The sequence below is a fragment of the Triturus cristatus genome, chromosome 1_2, assembly GCF_964204655.1.
Source record: "Triturus cristatus chromosome 1_2, aTriCri1.1, whole genome shotgun sequence".
NCBI lineage: Eukaryota > Metazoa > Chordata > Amphibia > Caudata > Salamandridae > Triturus > Triturus cristatus.
Window position 1 is genome coordinate 1,016,886,564 of NC_140580.1, and position 18,568 is coordinate 1,016,905,131.

General features: G+C 45.5%; 1 protein-coding gene across 4 annotated transcripts in view; it reads right to left on the bottom strand.

The window, feature by feature from the left end:
• The window catches only part of TNC (tenascin C), a 152,052-nt gene extending 134,512 nt beyond the window's left edge, over positions 1–17,540 (bottom strand). For all 4 annotated transcript variants that reach the window (XM_085612018.1, XM_085612010.1, XM_085611999.1 and 1 more), the window contains exon 1: positions 17,247–17,540. The gene's annotated coding sequence lies outside the window, so the exon portion shown is untranslated. The remainder of the gene's footprint in view (positions 1–17,246) is intronic.
• Positions 17,541–18,568: the final 1,028 nt, after the last annotated feature.

Below are 18,568 nucleotides of genomic sequence, written 5' to 3' on the forward strand. Positions count from 1 at the left end.
ACATTTTGGCTAGTTGTCGGCTATGATTCCATTGCATGCTGACAGATCTGTATACTGCCTCCCAGAATACTCCATGGTATCATTTGCGTCACTCCCGCTGCTTGAGCTCGAATGGCTCTTGCCTCATTTGGTCAAATGTATTGTTTTGTGACAATGTTGAAGACCAGAACTGATACTGCAAATACTACAAATTGTTAAACCTCCTCGTCCTGGCTACTTCATCCCTGAGATTATCCTCAAGAATACAAGGCAAACAATGGAAAACCAGTTGACTAGGGGATAGACTCACAGGTGATTAGTCAATTCACAGGGTTTGTGCGGCAAAGGACTGATCCTGATTTATGAGAGCAACAAATTAGAAACCAGCACCGGCTGGATGAAGTAGAGGCTGAATTAACGTGTGCCCCATGAGTCCTGTGCCTATCAATCGTCTCCCAGCCATGGAAGGGACTTCGTGCGCCCCTCTTCTCTTTCTTTGGTGAGTACAGAGAGAAATAGAACTTGTGCACTCTCTGGCCCATCACCACAAAGTGTTTCTTATAGTCAGGACAGAACTCCAGTCAAAGAGCTTTGCCTAATCACAACATGTGTGCATATAGGAGGGACACCGAGTCCACCTACGAGCACCACAACACTTTGTGTTCGGACAGAATGCAACACAGCAACTGTACATCCTTAGTGCAGTGCAATGTAGCGTAAGAAGGAATTCATGGACAATGAATGAGTAAGTTATCCCATGTCACATGAGAGGAAAGAGACTCTCTTCACCCAGTCTGACTCTCTCTTAAAAGAATATAATCAGAAGGAAATTACAAAAGTGGTTAAACTAACTTATATTCTTGACGTCATGCTGGTTTTGAATAGTCTCAAAGATTTCAATAATAGAATGTTTCCGGCTCAGTTTACCTGTTATTTACATTTTTAGACTTTCTAAAAGCTGACCACATTCAAGATAAGGTTGTATGTCAGAATACCGTACACAGAATATCGTCTGACATAAATATCATCTCCTAACTAACATTCACGGAGATATCATTCCAGTTGGTGTAGATTTTCAATTGTTTGCTGTTGGGTGGTGTTCCTGTGGACAGCATCAAGGATACAAGAGATCTGTTTGTCCATATTTTGGTAAGTACGTTTAAGCCAGCAGGCTGAGTGAGATCTGGGCCTTGGATTCCGCCCTGTCTTGGTGCTTCATATGATTATACCTTCCTATCTAAGTTCAGAGATGGAAAATGAAATGATGAAGTGTGAGAGGAATCACCAGAATTTTTCCCTCAGGATTTACGCACAGCCCTTCCATAGGCATCACTTCTTGGAAACCACTTTTTCCTGTTAGTTATTGCCTGCATCTCCTCACATGCCTCAAAGATGCCAAGAATAGGGCGAGAGGATGTCTTTTCCATTTAGAGGGTGAAATGAATCCAGCAGCATGGCTCAGCCAGTCTCCAGGGCGGCATTAGCATGGGACGATCCACGGAACAGTAGCCCTGTACAAATCACAGAAACAGCAGCGAGGTGGGTTTCTCCGGCATCTGCTAACTTGCTGCTGTAGAGATTAATGTCCTAGGAAACCCCACTGGAGCTTCGAGTCGTTGCACTTTTTCCCTTCAGATGCGCCCTGCAGTTCCAGCCTCTTTACTTGAGAAGAAAGGGAAATTGGGACTTGAGATGGGAAACATGTGTTCATGGTCGGGCTGGAAAGATCAGGAATGATGTGGGCTGATTGCGCAACATGGAGACATGCTCTGGATTTCTAATCACGGCAAGGTCTTTCAGATACATGCCAAAGATGACTCGCTGTTGCCGTCTTTCAGAAGTCCCAGGGCAACGGGATTGGTCCAGCAGCTATGCTCACTTAACAATATGTTTGAAACAAGGATCAACTATTCCCATCTTCTGACCCGGAACTATGACCCAATGGCATGTGAAGTGATACTCCAGCAACAGAGCACAATAAATCTCAACCCTCATTCATTCCCTGATGAAGGGAGCATGCAACCGCAGTCTCCTCTATGACTGTGCAACCACAGGACACAGGGAAACCGCGCCTGGACCATTCTACTGGAGGGGGCAAAAGACAGGAGGCTCATTAAATGAGGTTCTGTGCTTCTGGTTGGTTTTGTAGTTTTCCCGCAGACGTCAGGAAGTTATTAATGCTCATGCTCGACTTTGAAGTGTTTGGGGAGAGTCATAAGAAGCAAACGTTCTAGTCATCTCAGAGGGAGAAAATCTGTGGCTTATGTCCCAGGAAAGATAAGAGGTTCTGATCCAACAGCTCTGCCAGGAAGACCAGTCATTTTTTTCCTGGGAGGGAGGGCAGGATTTGAAGACTTATGTTTGGAATTTTCTAGTCTCATCAAAGGAAGCCTACTTCTGAATACTGTCAAAAGAAGTATAGAAATCCCAGAAGGCTTCCTAAGTCCAACAGCAATAGTTACAGTAACAATCGACTGTTCAAAACTGCCTTGGATTTGGCCAGAGACAGAGATCTTTCCTGTTCTGTGTCATATTCGCTAGCAGCTTACCTGGTGCTGCATTGAAGAGGTAGGTTAATATAGGAATATAGCAAATAGGCATAGTATTTCAGTTTTCTAAATCATGGATATTTAGTTTTCTTCTGAGTCATAATCAATGGACCTCATTTTCTGTCAGTCTCGAAAAATGTGTTTTCATCTCTACAAACATGGTAGGTTGCTACGAGGTATTAATAGTTCCAAGGGGGCTATAACACTTACAGCAATGATTGGTTGTGTCTTTTGTTGCCTCTGATACTGGATTCATGTAACGCATAGTGCACGTCCACAGGACTGCATCCCACTTAATGCTCATTCCTTGCTCCAAAACCAGTGTCTCCTGCTTTACACCTCATTTGATGACAATAGAACTTTGAGGGAATATCATTGTCATTATTAATGCTTGTGGTTCTACAGAAGCATGTTCTCATTCTTGGACCCCTCTGTGTGGTTACATATTTTTTTGCGAGAGGTCCTCTTTCTTGGTGGCTGAGATATCTGCTTTGCAGCTAGTGTAATATCAAATAACTTTTTTTTAGATATATCCCTTTGCTACTATGAATAAACTCTTTCAGCTCCAGGAACTGCTTTTCCCTGTGCTTTCCTTGAGTTTTTTTTATACCTTTGGTCCAGTGTCCCCTTAGAGTGGTCATAGTTTTGCTCTCTCCCTGCTGTTATTGGGTGTGATTACACGTTTGGCTGTGCGGCGCCAAGTCTGCCCACCCGCCGCACTGCCAAAGCCATGGTCAGAGTTTCTCCTGTCTGGCGCGCTGGGTTTTGGCGTTTCCACAGCAGTGCCTCAGAAAATGGGCACTGCAATGGGAACGCCAAAAACACTTTCTGCACGGCATGGACTGTGAAGTTCATTTCATGCAGGAACTGGACCGCATGTACACACTGGGGCACATGTTGTGCCCCCCATTGTGGATCCCCATGCAGAGGAGGCACCAGGGGGCCCTGTAGGGCCTCCTTTGTTTCCTCTCTGCCACAATGTTCATAGAGGAGGAATCTTCATGTCACTGCTGGTGGAGAGGAAACTCGGAATATGCTTGGGGGGACTATCAGGCATATTGCGGCCTCCTGATCGCCGCAACACCATCAGTGAACGGCAATTCCCTGGCGGCTGCAGCAGGGCTGTGATAGTCCCACCGCCCGACTCATAATATGACGGTCGCGAGACTGCCACCTCTGCGTCCCCGCGAGTCAGACTCATAATCGGGCCCATCATGTGTAGGTGTCACTGCAGCATTGTTAGCAATGTGCCCCTGCAAGTCTCTCTGACCCTTGTGTTGTTAGTAGGCTGCTAAAGGCTTGAAAGTAAGATTTGAATAATTTATGATTTTCAATGTTCGGATGTTTTTTGTCCTCAGGTTTACCTTTTGGTTATCACCAGGACACTTCAATGCAAAATCAGCGTTGCATCCACCTCAAAATATGACTTGTTTCGGGCCTCCAGGAATCTTTCCCCTTTAATTATTTTTGCACATTGTATAATCTGAGGCCTTGTCCTTCGAGGAAGGCCTGACTACCCCCAAGAATGGACCTCCAGAGGACTGATATGTGATGGATGGCTGCATTCATGCTTGGCAGCACTAACCCCCGCTTTCCAAGAATAAATAGTAAAACCTAAAAGTCCTCAGGCTGTTCGCCCGTTGCGCCGGCCCGGCCCGGGTTTCTCATAACTTGGCGGGAGCTGAGATGAGCTGCATCGGAGGCCCAGTGGAAGCAGATGCACAATCAGTGGTTTGTGAGCCTGAGGAAGCCCTTGGTGGCTGCGTCAACTCTGAAAGAATCAACCCATTGAGCGTCACAGGGGAATCCTACGCCACACACAATGCGCACGGCGTGAGCACAGGCTCCATTTGTTCCCAGCTATAAACATGAATATGCAACTTATCCTCATTACTGAAGGTTCACAGGAATAAAACAATATTGTAGAAATTAAAAAAAGACCCTCATGGAGGAGGAGGGAGGGAGGCCACAAACACCTCCAAGCCTAAGAAAAATGTACAACGTCACTCTGTGTTGATTGTTCTCCAGTGTTTAGCAATTTGGTTGTTTTATATTCATATCGCAGAAATGTGGTGGATATTTGTCACACTATCAACTATTGGCATTCGAGAAGCAGCACGCTAACCTTTAATGCAACCCAGATGGGCATCCTATAATCACCGAGGAGCAGGCCTCGCCGAACCGTGGAAGGCCCCGCAGAACAGCTCTTTCTGAGTTAATGAACTGCTCCTCAGAGAACCTGTGGGGTCTCATTTTTCCCCTGCTGTTTATTTCTCTCTTGACCATGTCTGGCAACCATCATGGAAGTTAGGCTCAGTGCAGAGCTTCCTGTTAAAAGGTAATGGCAGATAATCAGCATGATGATTGTAACTGTAAGCAAGCCTGGAAGGAGCAAGCATGGGGCCACCGCTGCTCACTGGGTGTGGAGGGCATGATCTCAATCAGAAATAGAGACATACATCTATCTATCTTTCTATATCTCGATAGATAGATAGATAGATAGATAGATAGATAGATAGATAGATAGATAGATAGATAGATAGATAGATAGATAGATAGATAGATAGATAGATAGATAGATAGATAGATAGATAGATAGATAGATAGATAGATAGATAGATAGATAGATAGATAGATAGTGTTGTACATTTGTGCTTCATGTAAAATGGCCAACAGTGGTCATTAGCCCTTCCTTTGTGTTCTTACCTCCTCAGCCTCTCTGAATACATGTGAGTGGTCTAACATGTACCGGAGTGTTCCACTCTTGTCAGTTGATGGTCTGGTCAACTGGCGAGGTGTGTGCTCAGCTGTGTCTACAATAAAACTACCTGTAACCTAACTGGAAGTTTCTTGAGTCATCTAAGATAGATAGATAGATAGATAGATAGATAGATAGATAGATAGATAGATAGATAGATAGATAGATAGCTAGATAGATAGATAGATAGATAGATAGATAGATAGATAGATAGATAGATAGATAGATAGATAGATAGATAGATAGATAGATAGATAGATAGATAGATAGATAGATAGATAGATAGATAGATAGATAGATAGTGTTGTACATTTGTGCTTCATGTAACATGGCCGACAGTGGTCATTAGCCCTTCCTTTTTGTTCTTACCTCCTTAGCCTCTCTGAATACATGTGAGTGGTCTAACATGTACCGGAGTGTTCCACTCTTGTCAGTTGATGGGCTGGTCATCTGGCGAGGTGTGCGCTCAGCTGTGTCTACAATAAAACTACCTGTAACCTAACTAGAAGTGTCTTGAGTCATCTAAGATAGATAGATAGATAGATAGATAGATAGATAGATAGATAGATAGATAGATAGATAGATAGATAGATAGATAGATAGATAGATAGATAGATAGATAGATAGATAGATAGATAGATAGATAGATAGATAGATAGATAGATAGATAGATAGATAGATAGATAGATAGATAGATAGATAGATAGATAGATAGATACCCATCCATCCATCTATTCAACCCGGACATATGTCCTCTGACCTACATATTGCCACCTACTCTTCCTTCCATCCAACAATTCATCCATTCATCAGTCAGTACTCTGGGTCAGAGCACATGTCAACAACCATAAACCGAAGAGGTGGTCCAGACTCTGGGACTGACAGTTTGGTGCAGACTCTGGGATGGGGCTTGTATCAAAATTTAGGACAGTAGATATTATTAGGATTCTGGAAGGCAGGTTTTGGTCATGAATCGAGAACCTGATATGTGGGCAAAAGTAAGAGCCAGAGCATAATGTCAAGACTCTGTGAAGGGTATATGGTCATGGATCAGTGGCAAAGTATGCCATCAAGACTCAAGCACAGGAGATAAGGTTAGAAAATGGTGGCATGAGACTTGGTATTGTGCAGAGATACCATTAGGAATCTGGGACACAATATATTGTAAGGACTGTGAGAAGGGGTATGGAGTTAAGACTAGAGGGTAGGGAATCTCATCATGACTACAGGACAGTAAATGTGGTCAGGGCCCTAGGGCAGCAGATATAGTCAAGACCATGGGACATAAGATGTGGCCAGCACTTTGAGACATCAGGACTGAAGAACAGTAGATGTTCGCAATATTCAGAGACAGGAGTGGTTGATGTCAGTGCCCTGTGACAAAAGGCTTCGGTGAACTGAAGATGCACAGTTCTCAGAAACAGGCCCAAAGATATGTGGACATGGTTTATTGATATCTACAACAAGAAAAAAGGTCCCTTCCAAAGCAAGTGCTATATAAATAATAAAACACATAAATACAATTATGTCTATGTTTGTGTGCTCCAAATGGAAATTAAATCATTTAATTTAAGAAACAATATTTATGAACCATGAGAGTGAAAAAATAAGTTGACAGAAAGAACGAAGGAAATTATAAGATTTCCAAACCTCAGGCATATTACATTTGTGTGGCTAAAAACTACATAAACAATCAATAAGCCACATTTGCAAAGTATCTTTGCTCATAAAGACTACAAAATAAACAAGTAAAGTCAAGACACTTAAGTGTCTTGGCATTACTTGTTTATTTTGGAGCTTACAAACATAGACATCGCTGCATTTCTGTATTTCTTTGTTTGTATAGCACTTGGTTTGGAAGAGACCTTTGTTCTTGTTATAGATACTTCCACCCTAGGTCCCTTTGACTTTCAGGGTTTCCTTGTGTCTTTAGAACATGGTACATTGATAGCTGATGTCAAACTGACTCTGTGGCAGTATACGTGTTAAGGATCATAGAAAGGGGCTATGATCAAGGCTTGGGGAGAGGGAACCAGGAGATGTGGACAAACCCTGGGACAGCAGACAGGGTCAGTGATCTGGAAGAGGAGATATCACAGTGACTCCATAATGGGGGATATAGTTAGAACTCTAGAACATGAGATGTATTCAATACTGTGGGCAAGTGATCAGAACACATGTCATGAAGATATTATCTGGATTCTAGGAGCTGAGATGTGATACTACTCAGGGGCATGCTACGTGGCCCGTATCTGTATCTGCAGATGTGTTCAGGAAAATAAACACTGGAACAGCTTTGGTGCAGGAGATGTGTTCAATGCCCATAGCTAGGAGCTGTGCCTAGGACTCATGGGAGGTAGACAATACCCATGGACAGTAGATATGGTCAGAACCTATGAGCAGGAGATGTGGTGTGGATTCATGAACAGTAGAAGAGGTCGGCACTCATGGAACCGGAGATGAGGATAGGACTCAGGAATGGGAAATTGGACTGGTACTCAAGGTCAGCATATGCCAGGAATAAGACACAGGGGAGCTCAACACATGGAAAGGGGGAGCTCAGAACTGAAGGACATGAGATGCAGTCAGAATCAGTGCTTCACTTGTGCTGGTGGTTGCTGGTTGAGAACCAGGACTTATTTTCCATCGTCAGACTTTGACTCATACCAAAAGAGAGAAAGGAATAAAAGGAAGAATGAAGGGGGAGAATGATGGAGAAACTGTGAAAATGGCTAAAGTAAGGATGAAAAAGAACCTCCAAGAATGAGATAAATGGGGAGAAGTGTAAAGTGACGGAAGAAGAATGCATGGGATGGACTCAAACTAGGTAGTATTAGCATTCGTTCGGCTCCTAAGAAAAGCTTCAGGAAAGGACAGCTATTTGTTTATTTATTCATTGGTTGATTTTGGCAAAGTAAGCACTGTTCAAAATTCAAGGACAGGAGCTGTAGTGCAACCTGTGTAACAAGTGATTTGGTTTGGTTTTAGAGACAGGTGATATGGTTGGATTCTAGAGACAGGTGATGTTGCCAAAGGCTTTGAATCGGGAGCTCTATGCATGGCTCAGTGGCAGAGATACAGTCATTAGAGTAGGGCAGGATGTGTGATCATGTCTTGTTACAGATGCTGCGATCAGGACTCATTTGCAGGAGAAGTGGCAGATATCAAGTGCAGGGTGATGTGTGATCTGGCAGCTGAGAGGTATCCTGGAGATTCCGGAAACCTCACTTTTAGTCTTGACATTTCATAGTAGACAAGTTGAGGGATCCTGGGCAAATCGTCCAGGATCCTTAAGCATCAATGAACTACATGGCAAAGTTGGGAACCCTTAGAACAGGCTAACTGTAGTATTAAGCACTGCAGGTAAACTGGCTGTTTGCTTTCAGAGTGCATTTGCCCTGTGTACAGAGCTCGCCATACTGAAGAACTTACATACAAGTCTGTGCATTATTAAGTTGCAACCTACATCTTGGGGACTTTCAGATTTGGAATGCATCCTGCCCATTGATTACCATTGGCTTTGTGGTTTGTAACTTACATTTTCTGGCTTTCTATTTGTTGGCTTTATTAGCTGTAGACTCACCAGGTTCAGTTCGTCCCTCCCATTGCCTAAACCATGTTTACTGAATTCCTCCACGAACTCCCTTTCTGTAAACAGACCTTTACATCTTGTTCTGAACTTGTCACATTTGCTGTGCACTCAAATATCAAGGTCAAATGTCAAGCACTGTGCTTGTTTAATTTTCTTTCTCTGACTTCAAAGTGAGAGGATTTATGTGACAAATCTTGCAGGATACTGAGGTTAGGGAAGAGGTTTGGCTGGCACATGACAACATTTAAATGAACTGTGCAAGTATTTCAGAATAAATCAGAACTCGAAACACAATTGAAGCACATTTTGTGTTCTTTCTGAAGTGTGTTGGAAACAAATACTTTAATATGATAAAAAAAAATCATTACACTAGATGATGCAATTTCCACACATTTTTGTTTGTGCACTCTATAGTTTTATTAGTAAAACCTGCATTTTCTGGCTTTCTATTTGCTGGCTTTCTTTGCTTTAGACTCGCCAGGTTCAGTCCTCCCTCCCCTTGCCTAAACCATGTTTACTGTATTCTTCCAGGAACTCCCTTTCTGTAAACAGAGCTTTACATCTTGTTCTGAACTTGTCACATTTGCTGTACACTCAAATATCAAGGTCAAATGTCAAGCACTGTGCTTGTTTCATTTTCTTTCTCTGACTTCAAAGTGAGAGGATTTATGTGACAAATCTTGCTGGATTCTGAGGTTAGGAAAGAGGTTTGGCTGGCACATGACAACATTTAAATGAACTGTGCAAGTATTTCAGAATAAATCAGAATTCGAAACACAATTGTAACACATTTTGTGTTATTTCTGAAGTGTGTTGGAAACAAATACTTTAATATAATCAAAACAAATCATTACACTAGATTATGCAATTTCCACACATTTTTGTTTGTGCACTCTATAGTTTTATTAGTAAAACTGCATGTCTGTGCGAATGTAAGGATCATTTCAACTGAAAATGTGTTGTCTGTAATGGCCGCACACTAACAAACCATGCATACTCCTCTCAATGTCACTCCACTCTACCCTGTACCACTCTACTATATGCCAATGCACTCTTCGCCACTCTACTCTACACCACTGCACGCTTCACCACTGCAATCTACACCACTCCAGTCTAGGCCACACCAATCGACTCTGCACAATTCCACTTTACACCACTGTGCAATACGCCACTCTGTTACACTGCACTCTATGCCACTGCACTCTATGTCAATGCACTCTATGAAAATGTACTTTACTCTGTAACACTCAACTCTATGCCCCTGCACTCTATGCCAATCCACTGTTTGCCACTTTTATCTTCTCTGCACCACTGCACTCTATGCCACTGTACTCTATACCACTTTACTTTCCGCCATTACGCTCTACGCCACTCTACGCAGTTGCACTCTACCCTGTACCACTCCACTCTATGCCACTTCCCTCTACTCTGAAACAATCTACTCTATGCCACTGCACTCTACGCCAGTCTACTCCACTATGCACCGCTGTACTTTATGCCACTGCACTCTACACCACTGCACTCTTCTCTGCATCACTATACTCTATGCCACTGCTCTTTACACAACTCTACTCCAGGCTACACCACTGCACTTTGACACTCTACTCTGCAACAATGCACTCGCTGCCACTGACCTCTCTGCCACTCTACTCTTCACAACTTTACTCTACACTACTCCACTGCACTCTATGCCACTACACTCTAAGGTACTATACTCTACTCTGCACCACCCTATGCTACTCTACTCTGCACCACTGTATGTCACTGCACTTTATGCCGCTCAACTCTATTCTACACCCTATGTCACTGCACTCAATGCCACTCAACTCTACTCTGCGCCACTGCCCTGAGCATCACTCAACTCTACCTCACTCCACTCTGCACCACTCTACACCACTATACTCCACACCACTCTACTCTAAGGCATTGCACTCTGCACCACTCTACTCTGTGCCAATGTACTCTATGATACACTACTCTACTCTGCGCCACTCCATTCAACTATGCATCTTTCTAATCTACGCCACTGCATTCTACGACGCTGCATTATATGCTGCTGAATTCAGTGACATTACACTCAATGCCACAACACTCTACACCACTATACTCTGCAACCCTATATGCCAGTGCACTCTGCAACAGTCTACTCTACTCTATGCCATGCCAGTGGCCACTATATGCAATGGCACACTATGTCACTCCAATACACAACACTCTCTGCCCCTCCACTCTACAACACTCTACTACAAAATTCGCCATTCCACGCAACTCTACTCTACTCTACTAACTTTTAGTCATGCTGAACAGCAGCCACGCAGGTGTACAACATGGTTAAAAAACATTGGCATAGCCTATGGTTCCTGCATAGGGGAAACCTATTGGCTTTGCCAATGCTTGTTCAAAGAGTCTTGTTTGCTCGCTGTGGTGCGTGTTAAGGGTGTCCGTTTCATGTATGGCAAAAGAGTGTTCTTTCACGAATACACACTGTTGCCACCAACAACGCCCTTAGGTCTTGGGTTTGGACAGCAAGGGTGCCACCCGCAGGGTGGTGTCACCAGGAGAGAAAAGAACGGAACCGTATGTTCTCCAGGATGACAGCGATACAAAGCACGGATGAAAGGAGGAGTCTGTGAAGGCGCAGCCACATGCTGCCTGCCTTGTGCTTAATGACAGGGGAGGGGCCCTAACTATCTACTCTTTATGAACCTCCATTCAGAAGAGGACGTCCCCTGAGTTATTGCCTCGCCTCCCATTACAAGGTCACACGGTGACTTTGTGGGATTCCCCGGTTCCTCACAATGGCTCTATAGGACACCAGAAGCCATTAGCATTTCCGGGAGTGAACTCTGACCTTTGTTTTCGTTATCACTAGTGAATTCCTCACCCGGATGCTTAGGAACCCTGGAGATATAATGCCCTCCGATGTGACATTACCCAAGCAGTCGAAATAACTTAAATTGAAAACGTGAATCCTTGACCCTGCTGGTGATTGCTCCAGTGGCGACATTCAAAATATGAGGAGGTCTGGCGTTTGCCAGGAGCTTTAGATTTCACTAAATGTACATGTACAGTAGGCATACTTTGTGCCAGACCTCTTGCTCCATTGGTCGTTATTGTGTCAATCACATTATTCTTTCACCTACTGCAGCACGCGCAATGGGTCCGCCCACTTCAGCAATTGTCTAACTTCTCTGTGACTGGCAGCTGCCCCTTAAAAGGAGCACACCCACATAGAAAGTAAACATCTAACAGCTGCGATATGTCAATGTATTTTACCTGACCTGAAGAGAAGAACGCAGCTTAACTTGCAGATTTTTCTATAGAATTCCCATGGAGGCACAATGTAGTCACTTTTCTATTGAAATATGTTGCCTTCTCAGAGAGCAAGAGAAAGTAGAGCCCTTTCATATCTCTGTTTTTCTTGACTGACCATAGTCAATACTTTTCAAGTGTAATGTTTCAAGCTTGAGGGGAGGTTTTGGGGGTCCTCGTTCTACAGTCAAATTAGGTACAGCTTTAATACAGTACCCACCCTGGAGATAGAGGGGGTGATTAAATGCCTGAAATTCCAAGATAATCCTTGGATTGACCTTGGCGGGTCTGCTCTCCATCTTCCACAACCATCACTCCCATCCCATCATCCACATCCCATCCTTGTCATCCCTCAGCACTCTGCCTCTCCTTTCCCTACCATTCCATCCTAACACTAGCCACTCCTTCCCTACTGCCTCTTCCCTCCTCCCACCCCAGCCACACCCTCTGAGTTTATCTTCTGTGCTGAGATGCTGTCTGTGTCCGGGTACCACTTTCTAGACACCTTGAACCATGCTGCCACATTGAGCTTGTGCGGGCAGCATCTCCACCCTACCATTACTCTGCATAGTCCACACCCTGGAGATGTCTAACCTTCAGTGTCTGTGGCCTTCACAGAGGTGGAGTTGAGGTAGACCTTGTCTACTGATAAACTAACTGAACACAGCGTCGGTGTAAAGAGGGGCGAGGCACATCCTCGGTGGAATCACTCGTATCGTTTTATAGTTGTATGTAGCGCTTGCTACCTCTCGGGAGGCGTTAAAGCGCTCTGCGTATGGTCGGAAGCTACTTCTTGGAGCCCAGGGTTCGTCTGTAGTGCTAGCTGTAAGTGTTGCAGTCAGTCAGGGTTATTGGAGATGGTTTTTGGATTACGTGCGCATGCGATGTCTACTGTGGAGGAGGTTTGTTGTTAATGGTGGGTATTGATGGGGATGCCACAGTGGCTAAGCCTGGCACGCTCGCGTTTCTGCACGATTCCACTTTCACGAAGGTTGACTAGAGAAGTGAACGTGCTCACCTCTGGTAGGGGGCAATGTTTGCAGTGGCACTCAAGTGTACATAAAATAAAACAGTGTATATTTCCAGTGGTTTGGTTGACCAGACAACAGGGCAGTGAGGGAAAGTTATCACTTGTGAAATATAGCCAGTATCCTGGTGTCCCATTGGCTCACTGTGGTGTAACCATTACGTCAACCGACCAATGTAAAAGTTAGTCTTCATTGACGGACTGGGGCTAAAATGATATTGCCGCCAACTGACCATTGCATTGGCGAACTGGTCGGTTGGTGGAAATGCGTTGTTCACACTGGTCAGTAGGCGTGAATGTAGGTGCAATGCTGGAATCCGCCTCTGTAGAGTTCACTAATCTAGCCCTAAGGGTCTGTAAGTATGGAACCAATTTCTGCTAGAACACCGCTCCCCTGCCATGCCACATGGAAGCGTTTCTCGTAATTTAGCCATTGCCGTATTAGACCCATATTTCCACATTAGCAGCCTTCCACAGTAGAATAAGAGTCCATTTTTAAGAGCTTCTTCCAGGTGAAAACTCAAAACTAATTTCCCCAATAGCAGTGCAAGCCGTTCCCTCTAAAAACCACCTCACAGGACGTTTGATAATGACATCATTCCACACTCTAGCGCCTCGCTCCTACTGGAATGCGTTTCTGCTCTAAGCACATTCCCGAGAGTACAATTTTTGCGCATGACAGGGGGCGCCTTCTGGAAGTAATTCCCGCTGCACACACACATGCCTTTGTTAAGACCATCTTGCCACACAGTGGGTTCCGCTCCGAGTAACTTCTGCAGGTTCGCTTGTAAAAACATTTTTTTCCATTTTAAATAAATACGCGCGTCTGTGAATGTAATTGTGTGTGGGGGAGGGGCGGGCGGTTATTAATCATAAAACATTGGCTAGAACGTTGTAATTATTGGCAAAGCATTCCGAACGGGTGCCACACATGATGAATGGCTTCTGACAGTCGAGGTTGTAAAGTATTTAAGGTACACAGTGTAGTGCCGCGTTACTCGTGCAAAGGAAACGCTTTAGAGCACCCCAGCATGGGAGATGGACCGCATCTGTTCAAACAACGCTACTGTAGTGTGCAGCTGCACCACCGACCTCCAGCGGGAGACATCTGGCACCGCCAGAGAGGTATGTGTTGTGTGCAGTGCTCACGCACACAACCGCGCATCTAGAATGCCCCCCTCCCCCCGTCGGTGCACATGCATCTACATTTCCCTGGGTTGCACAGAAGTCTTTGCACACAGTCCCTGATTTACTATGTTGTTGGCACGCACGCACATACATCACACCGACCCACACACCTGGTGCAGCAAGGCTGTTCACGAGCATCCACTCAAGCAGATGGCGTTCTGGCTGGTTAAGACAATAGCATCCTTTAGCACGCCCCCAACACTTGCGTTTCACGAGTGTGTGCACTTACAACATGCCGCCTTCGGACTGTTAACAAGTGTGTGCCTGCACAGGCGGCGTGCGTGACCTGTAATAATTGGGCAGAACATTCTTTCAAGTCGCCACTCCAAAATACTTTTAGAAATGGAAGGAAGGGAGCAATTACGCGGAAGCGTGTGAGTATTAGCCAGTGTGCACTAAACTGTTCATCCGTTGCAGCCGCAGGGCGGTAGAAGAAGCAAGCCGTTCATTGGCTGACACCAAATAGGCTCTATCCTTGGATTCAGAGCGGGCACCCACTCGCCACCCCTGGTTACACAAGAGCGCGCACCAGAAACCACACTTGGGTTTTTCGTAAGTGGGTTGCATGGATTGTTCGGGAGAATGTACTCACCTAGGTGACATCCAGAGATATTTAATACATGCATGTACACACGTCTTGCGTGAGTGGGAGAACACGCGCCAAGCATCCTCGGGAGTTCAATAATGTCTGCTGACACAGGTAGAGTCGAGGGGTACTCTGCATCCATGAATGTCTATTTATAAGTATACGCTCACGCGCTCATCATAATTCCTTTGTTCACAAGAGGGTGAACCCCGCCCAGCATCAGTCTCTTGCACCGAACACTCTGCCTCCCCTCTACCCCGAGCGTGCGGTTGTACGAGTGCTATCCTTGGTTCTTTTGAGTGAATGCTCAAGTGAGTATTCTGGTGCAATGTATGAGTCAGTGAGCTCACACCTACCACGGAGAGTATGTACTAACTCAATCAGCAGCCCAATGCCCTTCATGTGTGCGTTCTCACACGCCCTGAATCGTGGCTTTCACACCTGAACTCCTCTTTGGCAGTCACGTGTGCGTGCTCTTACACAAAACATCCCAAAATCCTCTGTGGGTGAGCACTGCATACATACGTCACCCTGGAGTCATTGTTGTGTGCCCAAACACTTACACATTTACTGTTGTTAACGAGTGTGTTCTCACACATTGACATCTCACTGTCCTCAAATTGCGCGCCCATACAATAGAAATCCGCGTTTCCACGAGCATGAGGTCACACTATCATCCGAGAGCCTCCTGAGCCGGAACGTGAGCTAACACCCTGCACACTCACGAGTCTGTAGTGTCTGTATGTTCACGGTGATCGTCTAGGAGCACATGCGCGTGTTTGTTCACACTCACCAGACAAGGGCATACAGTGAGTGTCTATTGATAATCTGAGCATCTACAAATACTTAATGAGTGTGTAATCACACAAAGACCATCAAAGAGCCCATTGTGAGTGCCTGCTCACAGTGAATATTCAAGAGTCTGTAGTGAGTGTGTGTGACTCAGGGAACGTTGTTAACTAGTGTGTTCACACAATGGCCATCTAAAAGCTCATATAGTGAGTGTGAGCTCACGAGTTGCACATCAACAGCACACTACACGCCAGCATGCTCACCTAGTGAACATCCCATTGTTCTGAGGTGTGTATTCACAAACGAACACCTTTGTGTTCTCTTCCAGCATACTCAACCCAATACAAATGCTGTGGTCCAGAGTTGAACAAACTAGTGTCCTCGGCAAGTGAGTGCGCGTGCACACACACACGAGCGCGCACGAATGCAAACCGAGAAGCCTAAGAGCCGCTTGTGAATGTGCGTTAAAGACGCAGGTAGAACCCCTCTCTCTGCGTGGCGCACCCCTTGTCTAGCACTCGCCATACAAGGTATGCCAGCCAAGGCAGACTCGCTGCCAGGGCAGGCTACAGTAAAACATCCCTCGAACGGAGCTCGGCGCACGGCTGCACTTTGCTGAAGTGGTACTTGTCGTTGCCAGGGCAGCTGTTTGTGCAGACAGAGCCCCGAGCCTGGGGACTGTCACCTGTCTAAAGGGAGGGTCGGTCCCTCGCCAGCGCCTCGTGCTTTTCTTTAATAGCAGCAAAGAATTACTCAAAATACCCCCTCCCACCCACATAGACCCCCATTCTTCTTTTATAGGTTTAAAGAAAAACAACAGGTGCAAGTCAATAAGTGCAAGGAACTGACACCATCCTGGAACAACAAAGACAGGGCATCGAGACACATGGCCAGGATAGCAGGCTACGACATCCCTGTTCATCTCACCAGAAGATGCGGGAAGGGAGGAGGGGAACACATCTCACTGGCGTGAAACGAACACATACGGTCTCATTAGGAGCAATGAAACCCAAGGCTACTGTTACCTCCCGCGCTGGTCTGTAAAAGATTCATGTCGCAGGCTAAGCACGCGCTGTTAAAACCATCTCTGCTGAAAGGTGGGTGTGTGGAGAGGTTGAAACAGGAGAATATATGAAAAGTGGCTAAGGTTTTGGTTGCGAGGCAAGGAGAAGGGAGTTATAATCCCCAAATCACCACTTGAATAAACTGTGTGATCTTGGGCAAATTACTTCACCGCTCTGTGAATAGGTGGTCTTAACGGCCATGTGTACACCGCTACATGAAAAACGTACTAAACAAAAGTAATGTGGACCACCTAAAACCTATCCTCGGGTCGCCTCTCCACCTGCTCACTGGAACAAAGCAGTATGTACCTGCAAGCTAGAATAAATAGTGCACACTTAAACTGTTCGGTAATCTCCAGCGAATGGCAATTCCATTGAATGCAGGGATCACTGCCTTACCTGGCACGTGGACCCGACTCAGCTCCTATTGTCGCGAGGCTCCATCACACACCTGGCTCGAGGAGGTTTGAAGTGACGCTGTCCTTCAGTGGGGCTGCCTCCCAGTGGAAGGTGCGCGCGCGAGGGCTGGGGGGGCGCGAGGAGAGCGCGACGGGTGCTGCTTGATGTTAAGGCAACGTGTGGTGAGCCAGGCAGCCCCTGCAGGGCTTATATAGCTGCGCTTTGAGCCCCGTGTCTCCCTCGCTGCCTTGTAATGGGACGCCTGGAGGCCAGCTTTTCATTAGAGGAGCAACCTCTTGTTAGAGCTGCTCCGGCTTGTAAGAGACAGAGGGAGGAGGCGGGAGGGAGGGAAAGGAGGGAGAGGGTAGGCGAAGGAGAGGGGGAGAGTGACAGGCACACAAAAGTGTTTCACTTTACAGAAGGAAGGCCTTGTAAGGCTGCAGAAATCCGGGTTCCTGTGGAAGACCCAAGTGAGTCAGTTGCAAGGAGGTGACACAGCCTGAGGGAATGCCTTCTGTTCTCTGCTGTACAGTAATGTACTTTCACTATTAATTATAAAAAAAATTGGAGCTTGGTGCATCAGTGCCTTTAGAAATATTAGACTACCGTGCTATATATTGGTTCTGAGGCAGTGTAAGAAGTAGTGGTGCTGGAACAATATTCGTAATGGGGTGCTGAAATCATGATTTTTAAATCAGGAAACGCGAACCAGCCATTGTCGCCCTCAAGTGCCTTGAAGCTGGGAGCGCTATTGCACTAACACACCACACCTTTTGTTCTACACCCACTAAATCATTATAGAAGGAAGCAAAGTGCGTCATGGGGGGAGGGAGGGGGGGGGTGATTTTCCACAAGCAAAAGTGAAGCAGATGAACAGGAGGAAGGGGGTAGAACTCACGCGTAGGGAGGAGGGGGGACAAATCACCCCCAGCACCGATGTACTTGTGGACTGACGTCATTGGTTTACATTTCAAGTTATTATTCTTATTTGCAGTTTTAAATAGCGCGAAGCCGACCCAGAGCTATTGGAGCGCTTTACATGAGCACCAGTTACATTACAAAAGGACATATTCATTTTTTGATAGGTGCGGGGAGATTAAGGGGCATATTATCAAGCCAGGCGATACAATTATCGCCGCTTTAGCGGCAGACAACTGCCGCTAAAACGGCGATAATGGGTTTGATAATATGCTCTATGAAATTCCAATTGAAGCCCATGTTAGATGTGAAGGACGTCTAACATGGGCTTCAATTGGAATTCCATAGAGCACATTATCGCCGTTTTAGCGGCAGTTTTCTGCCTCTAAAGCGGCGATAATGTT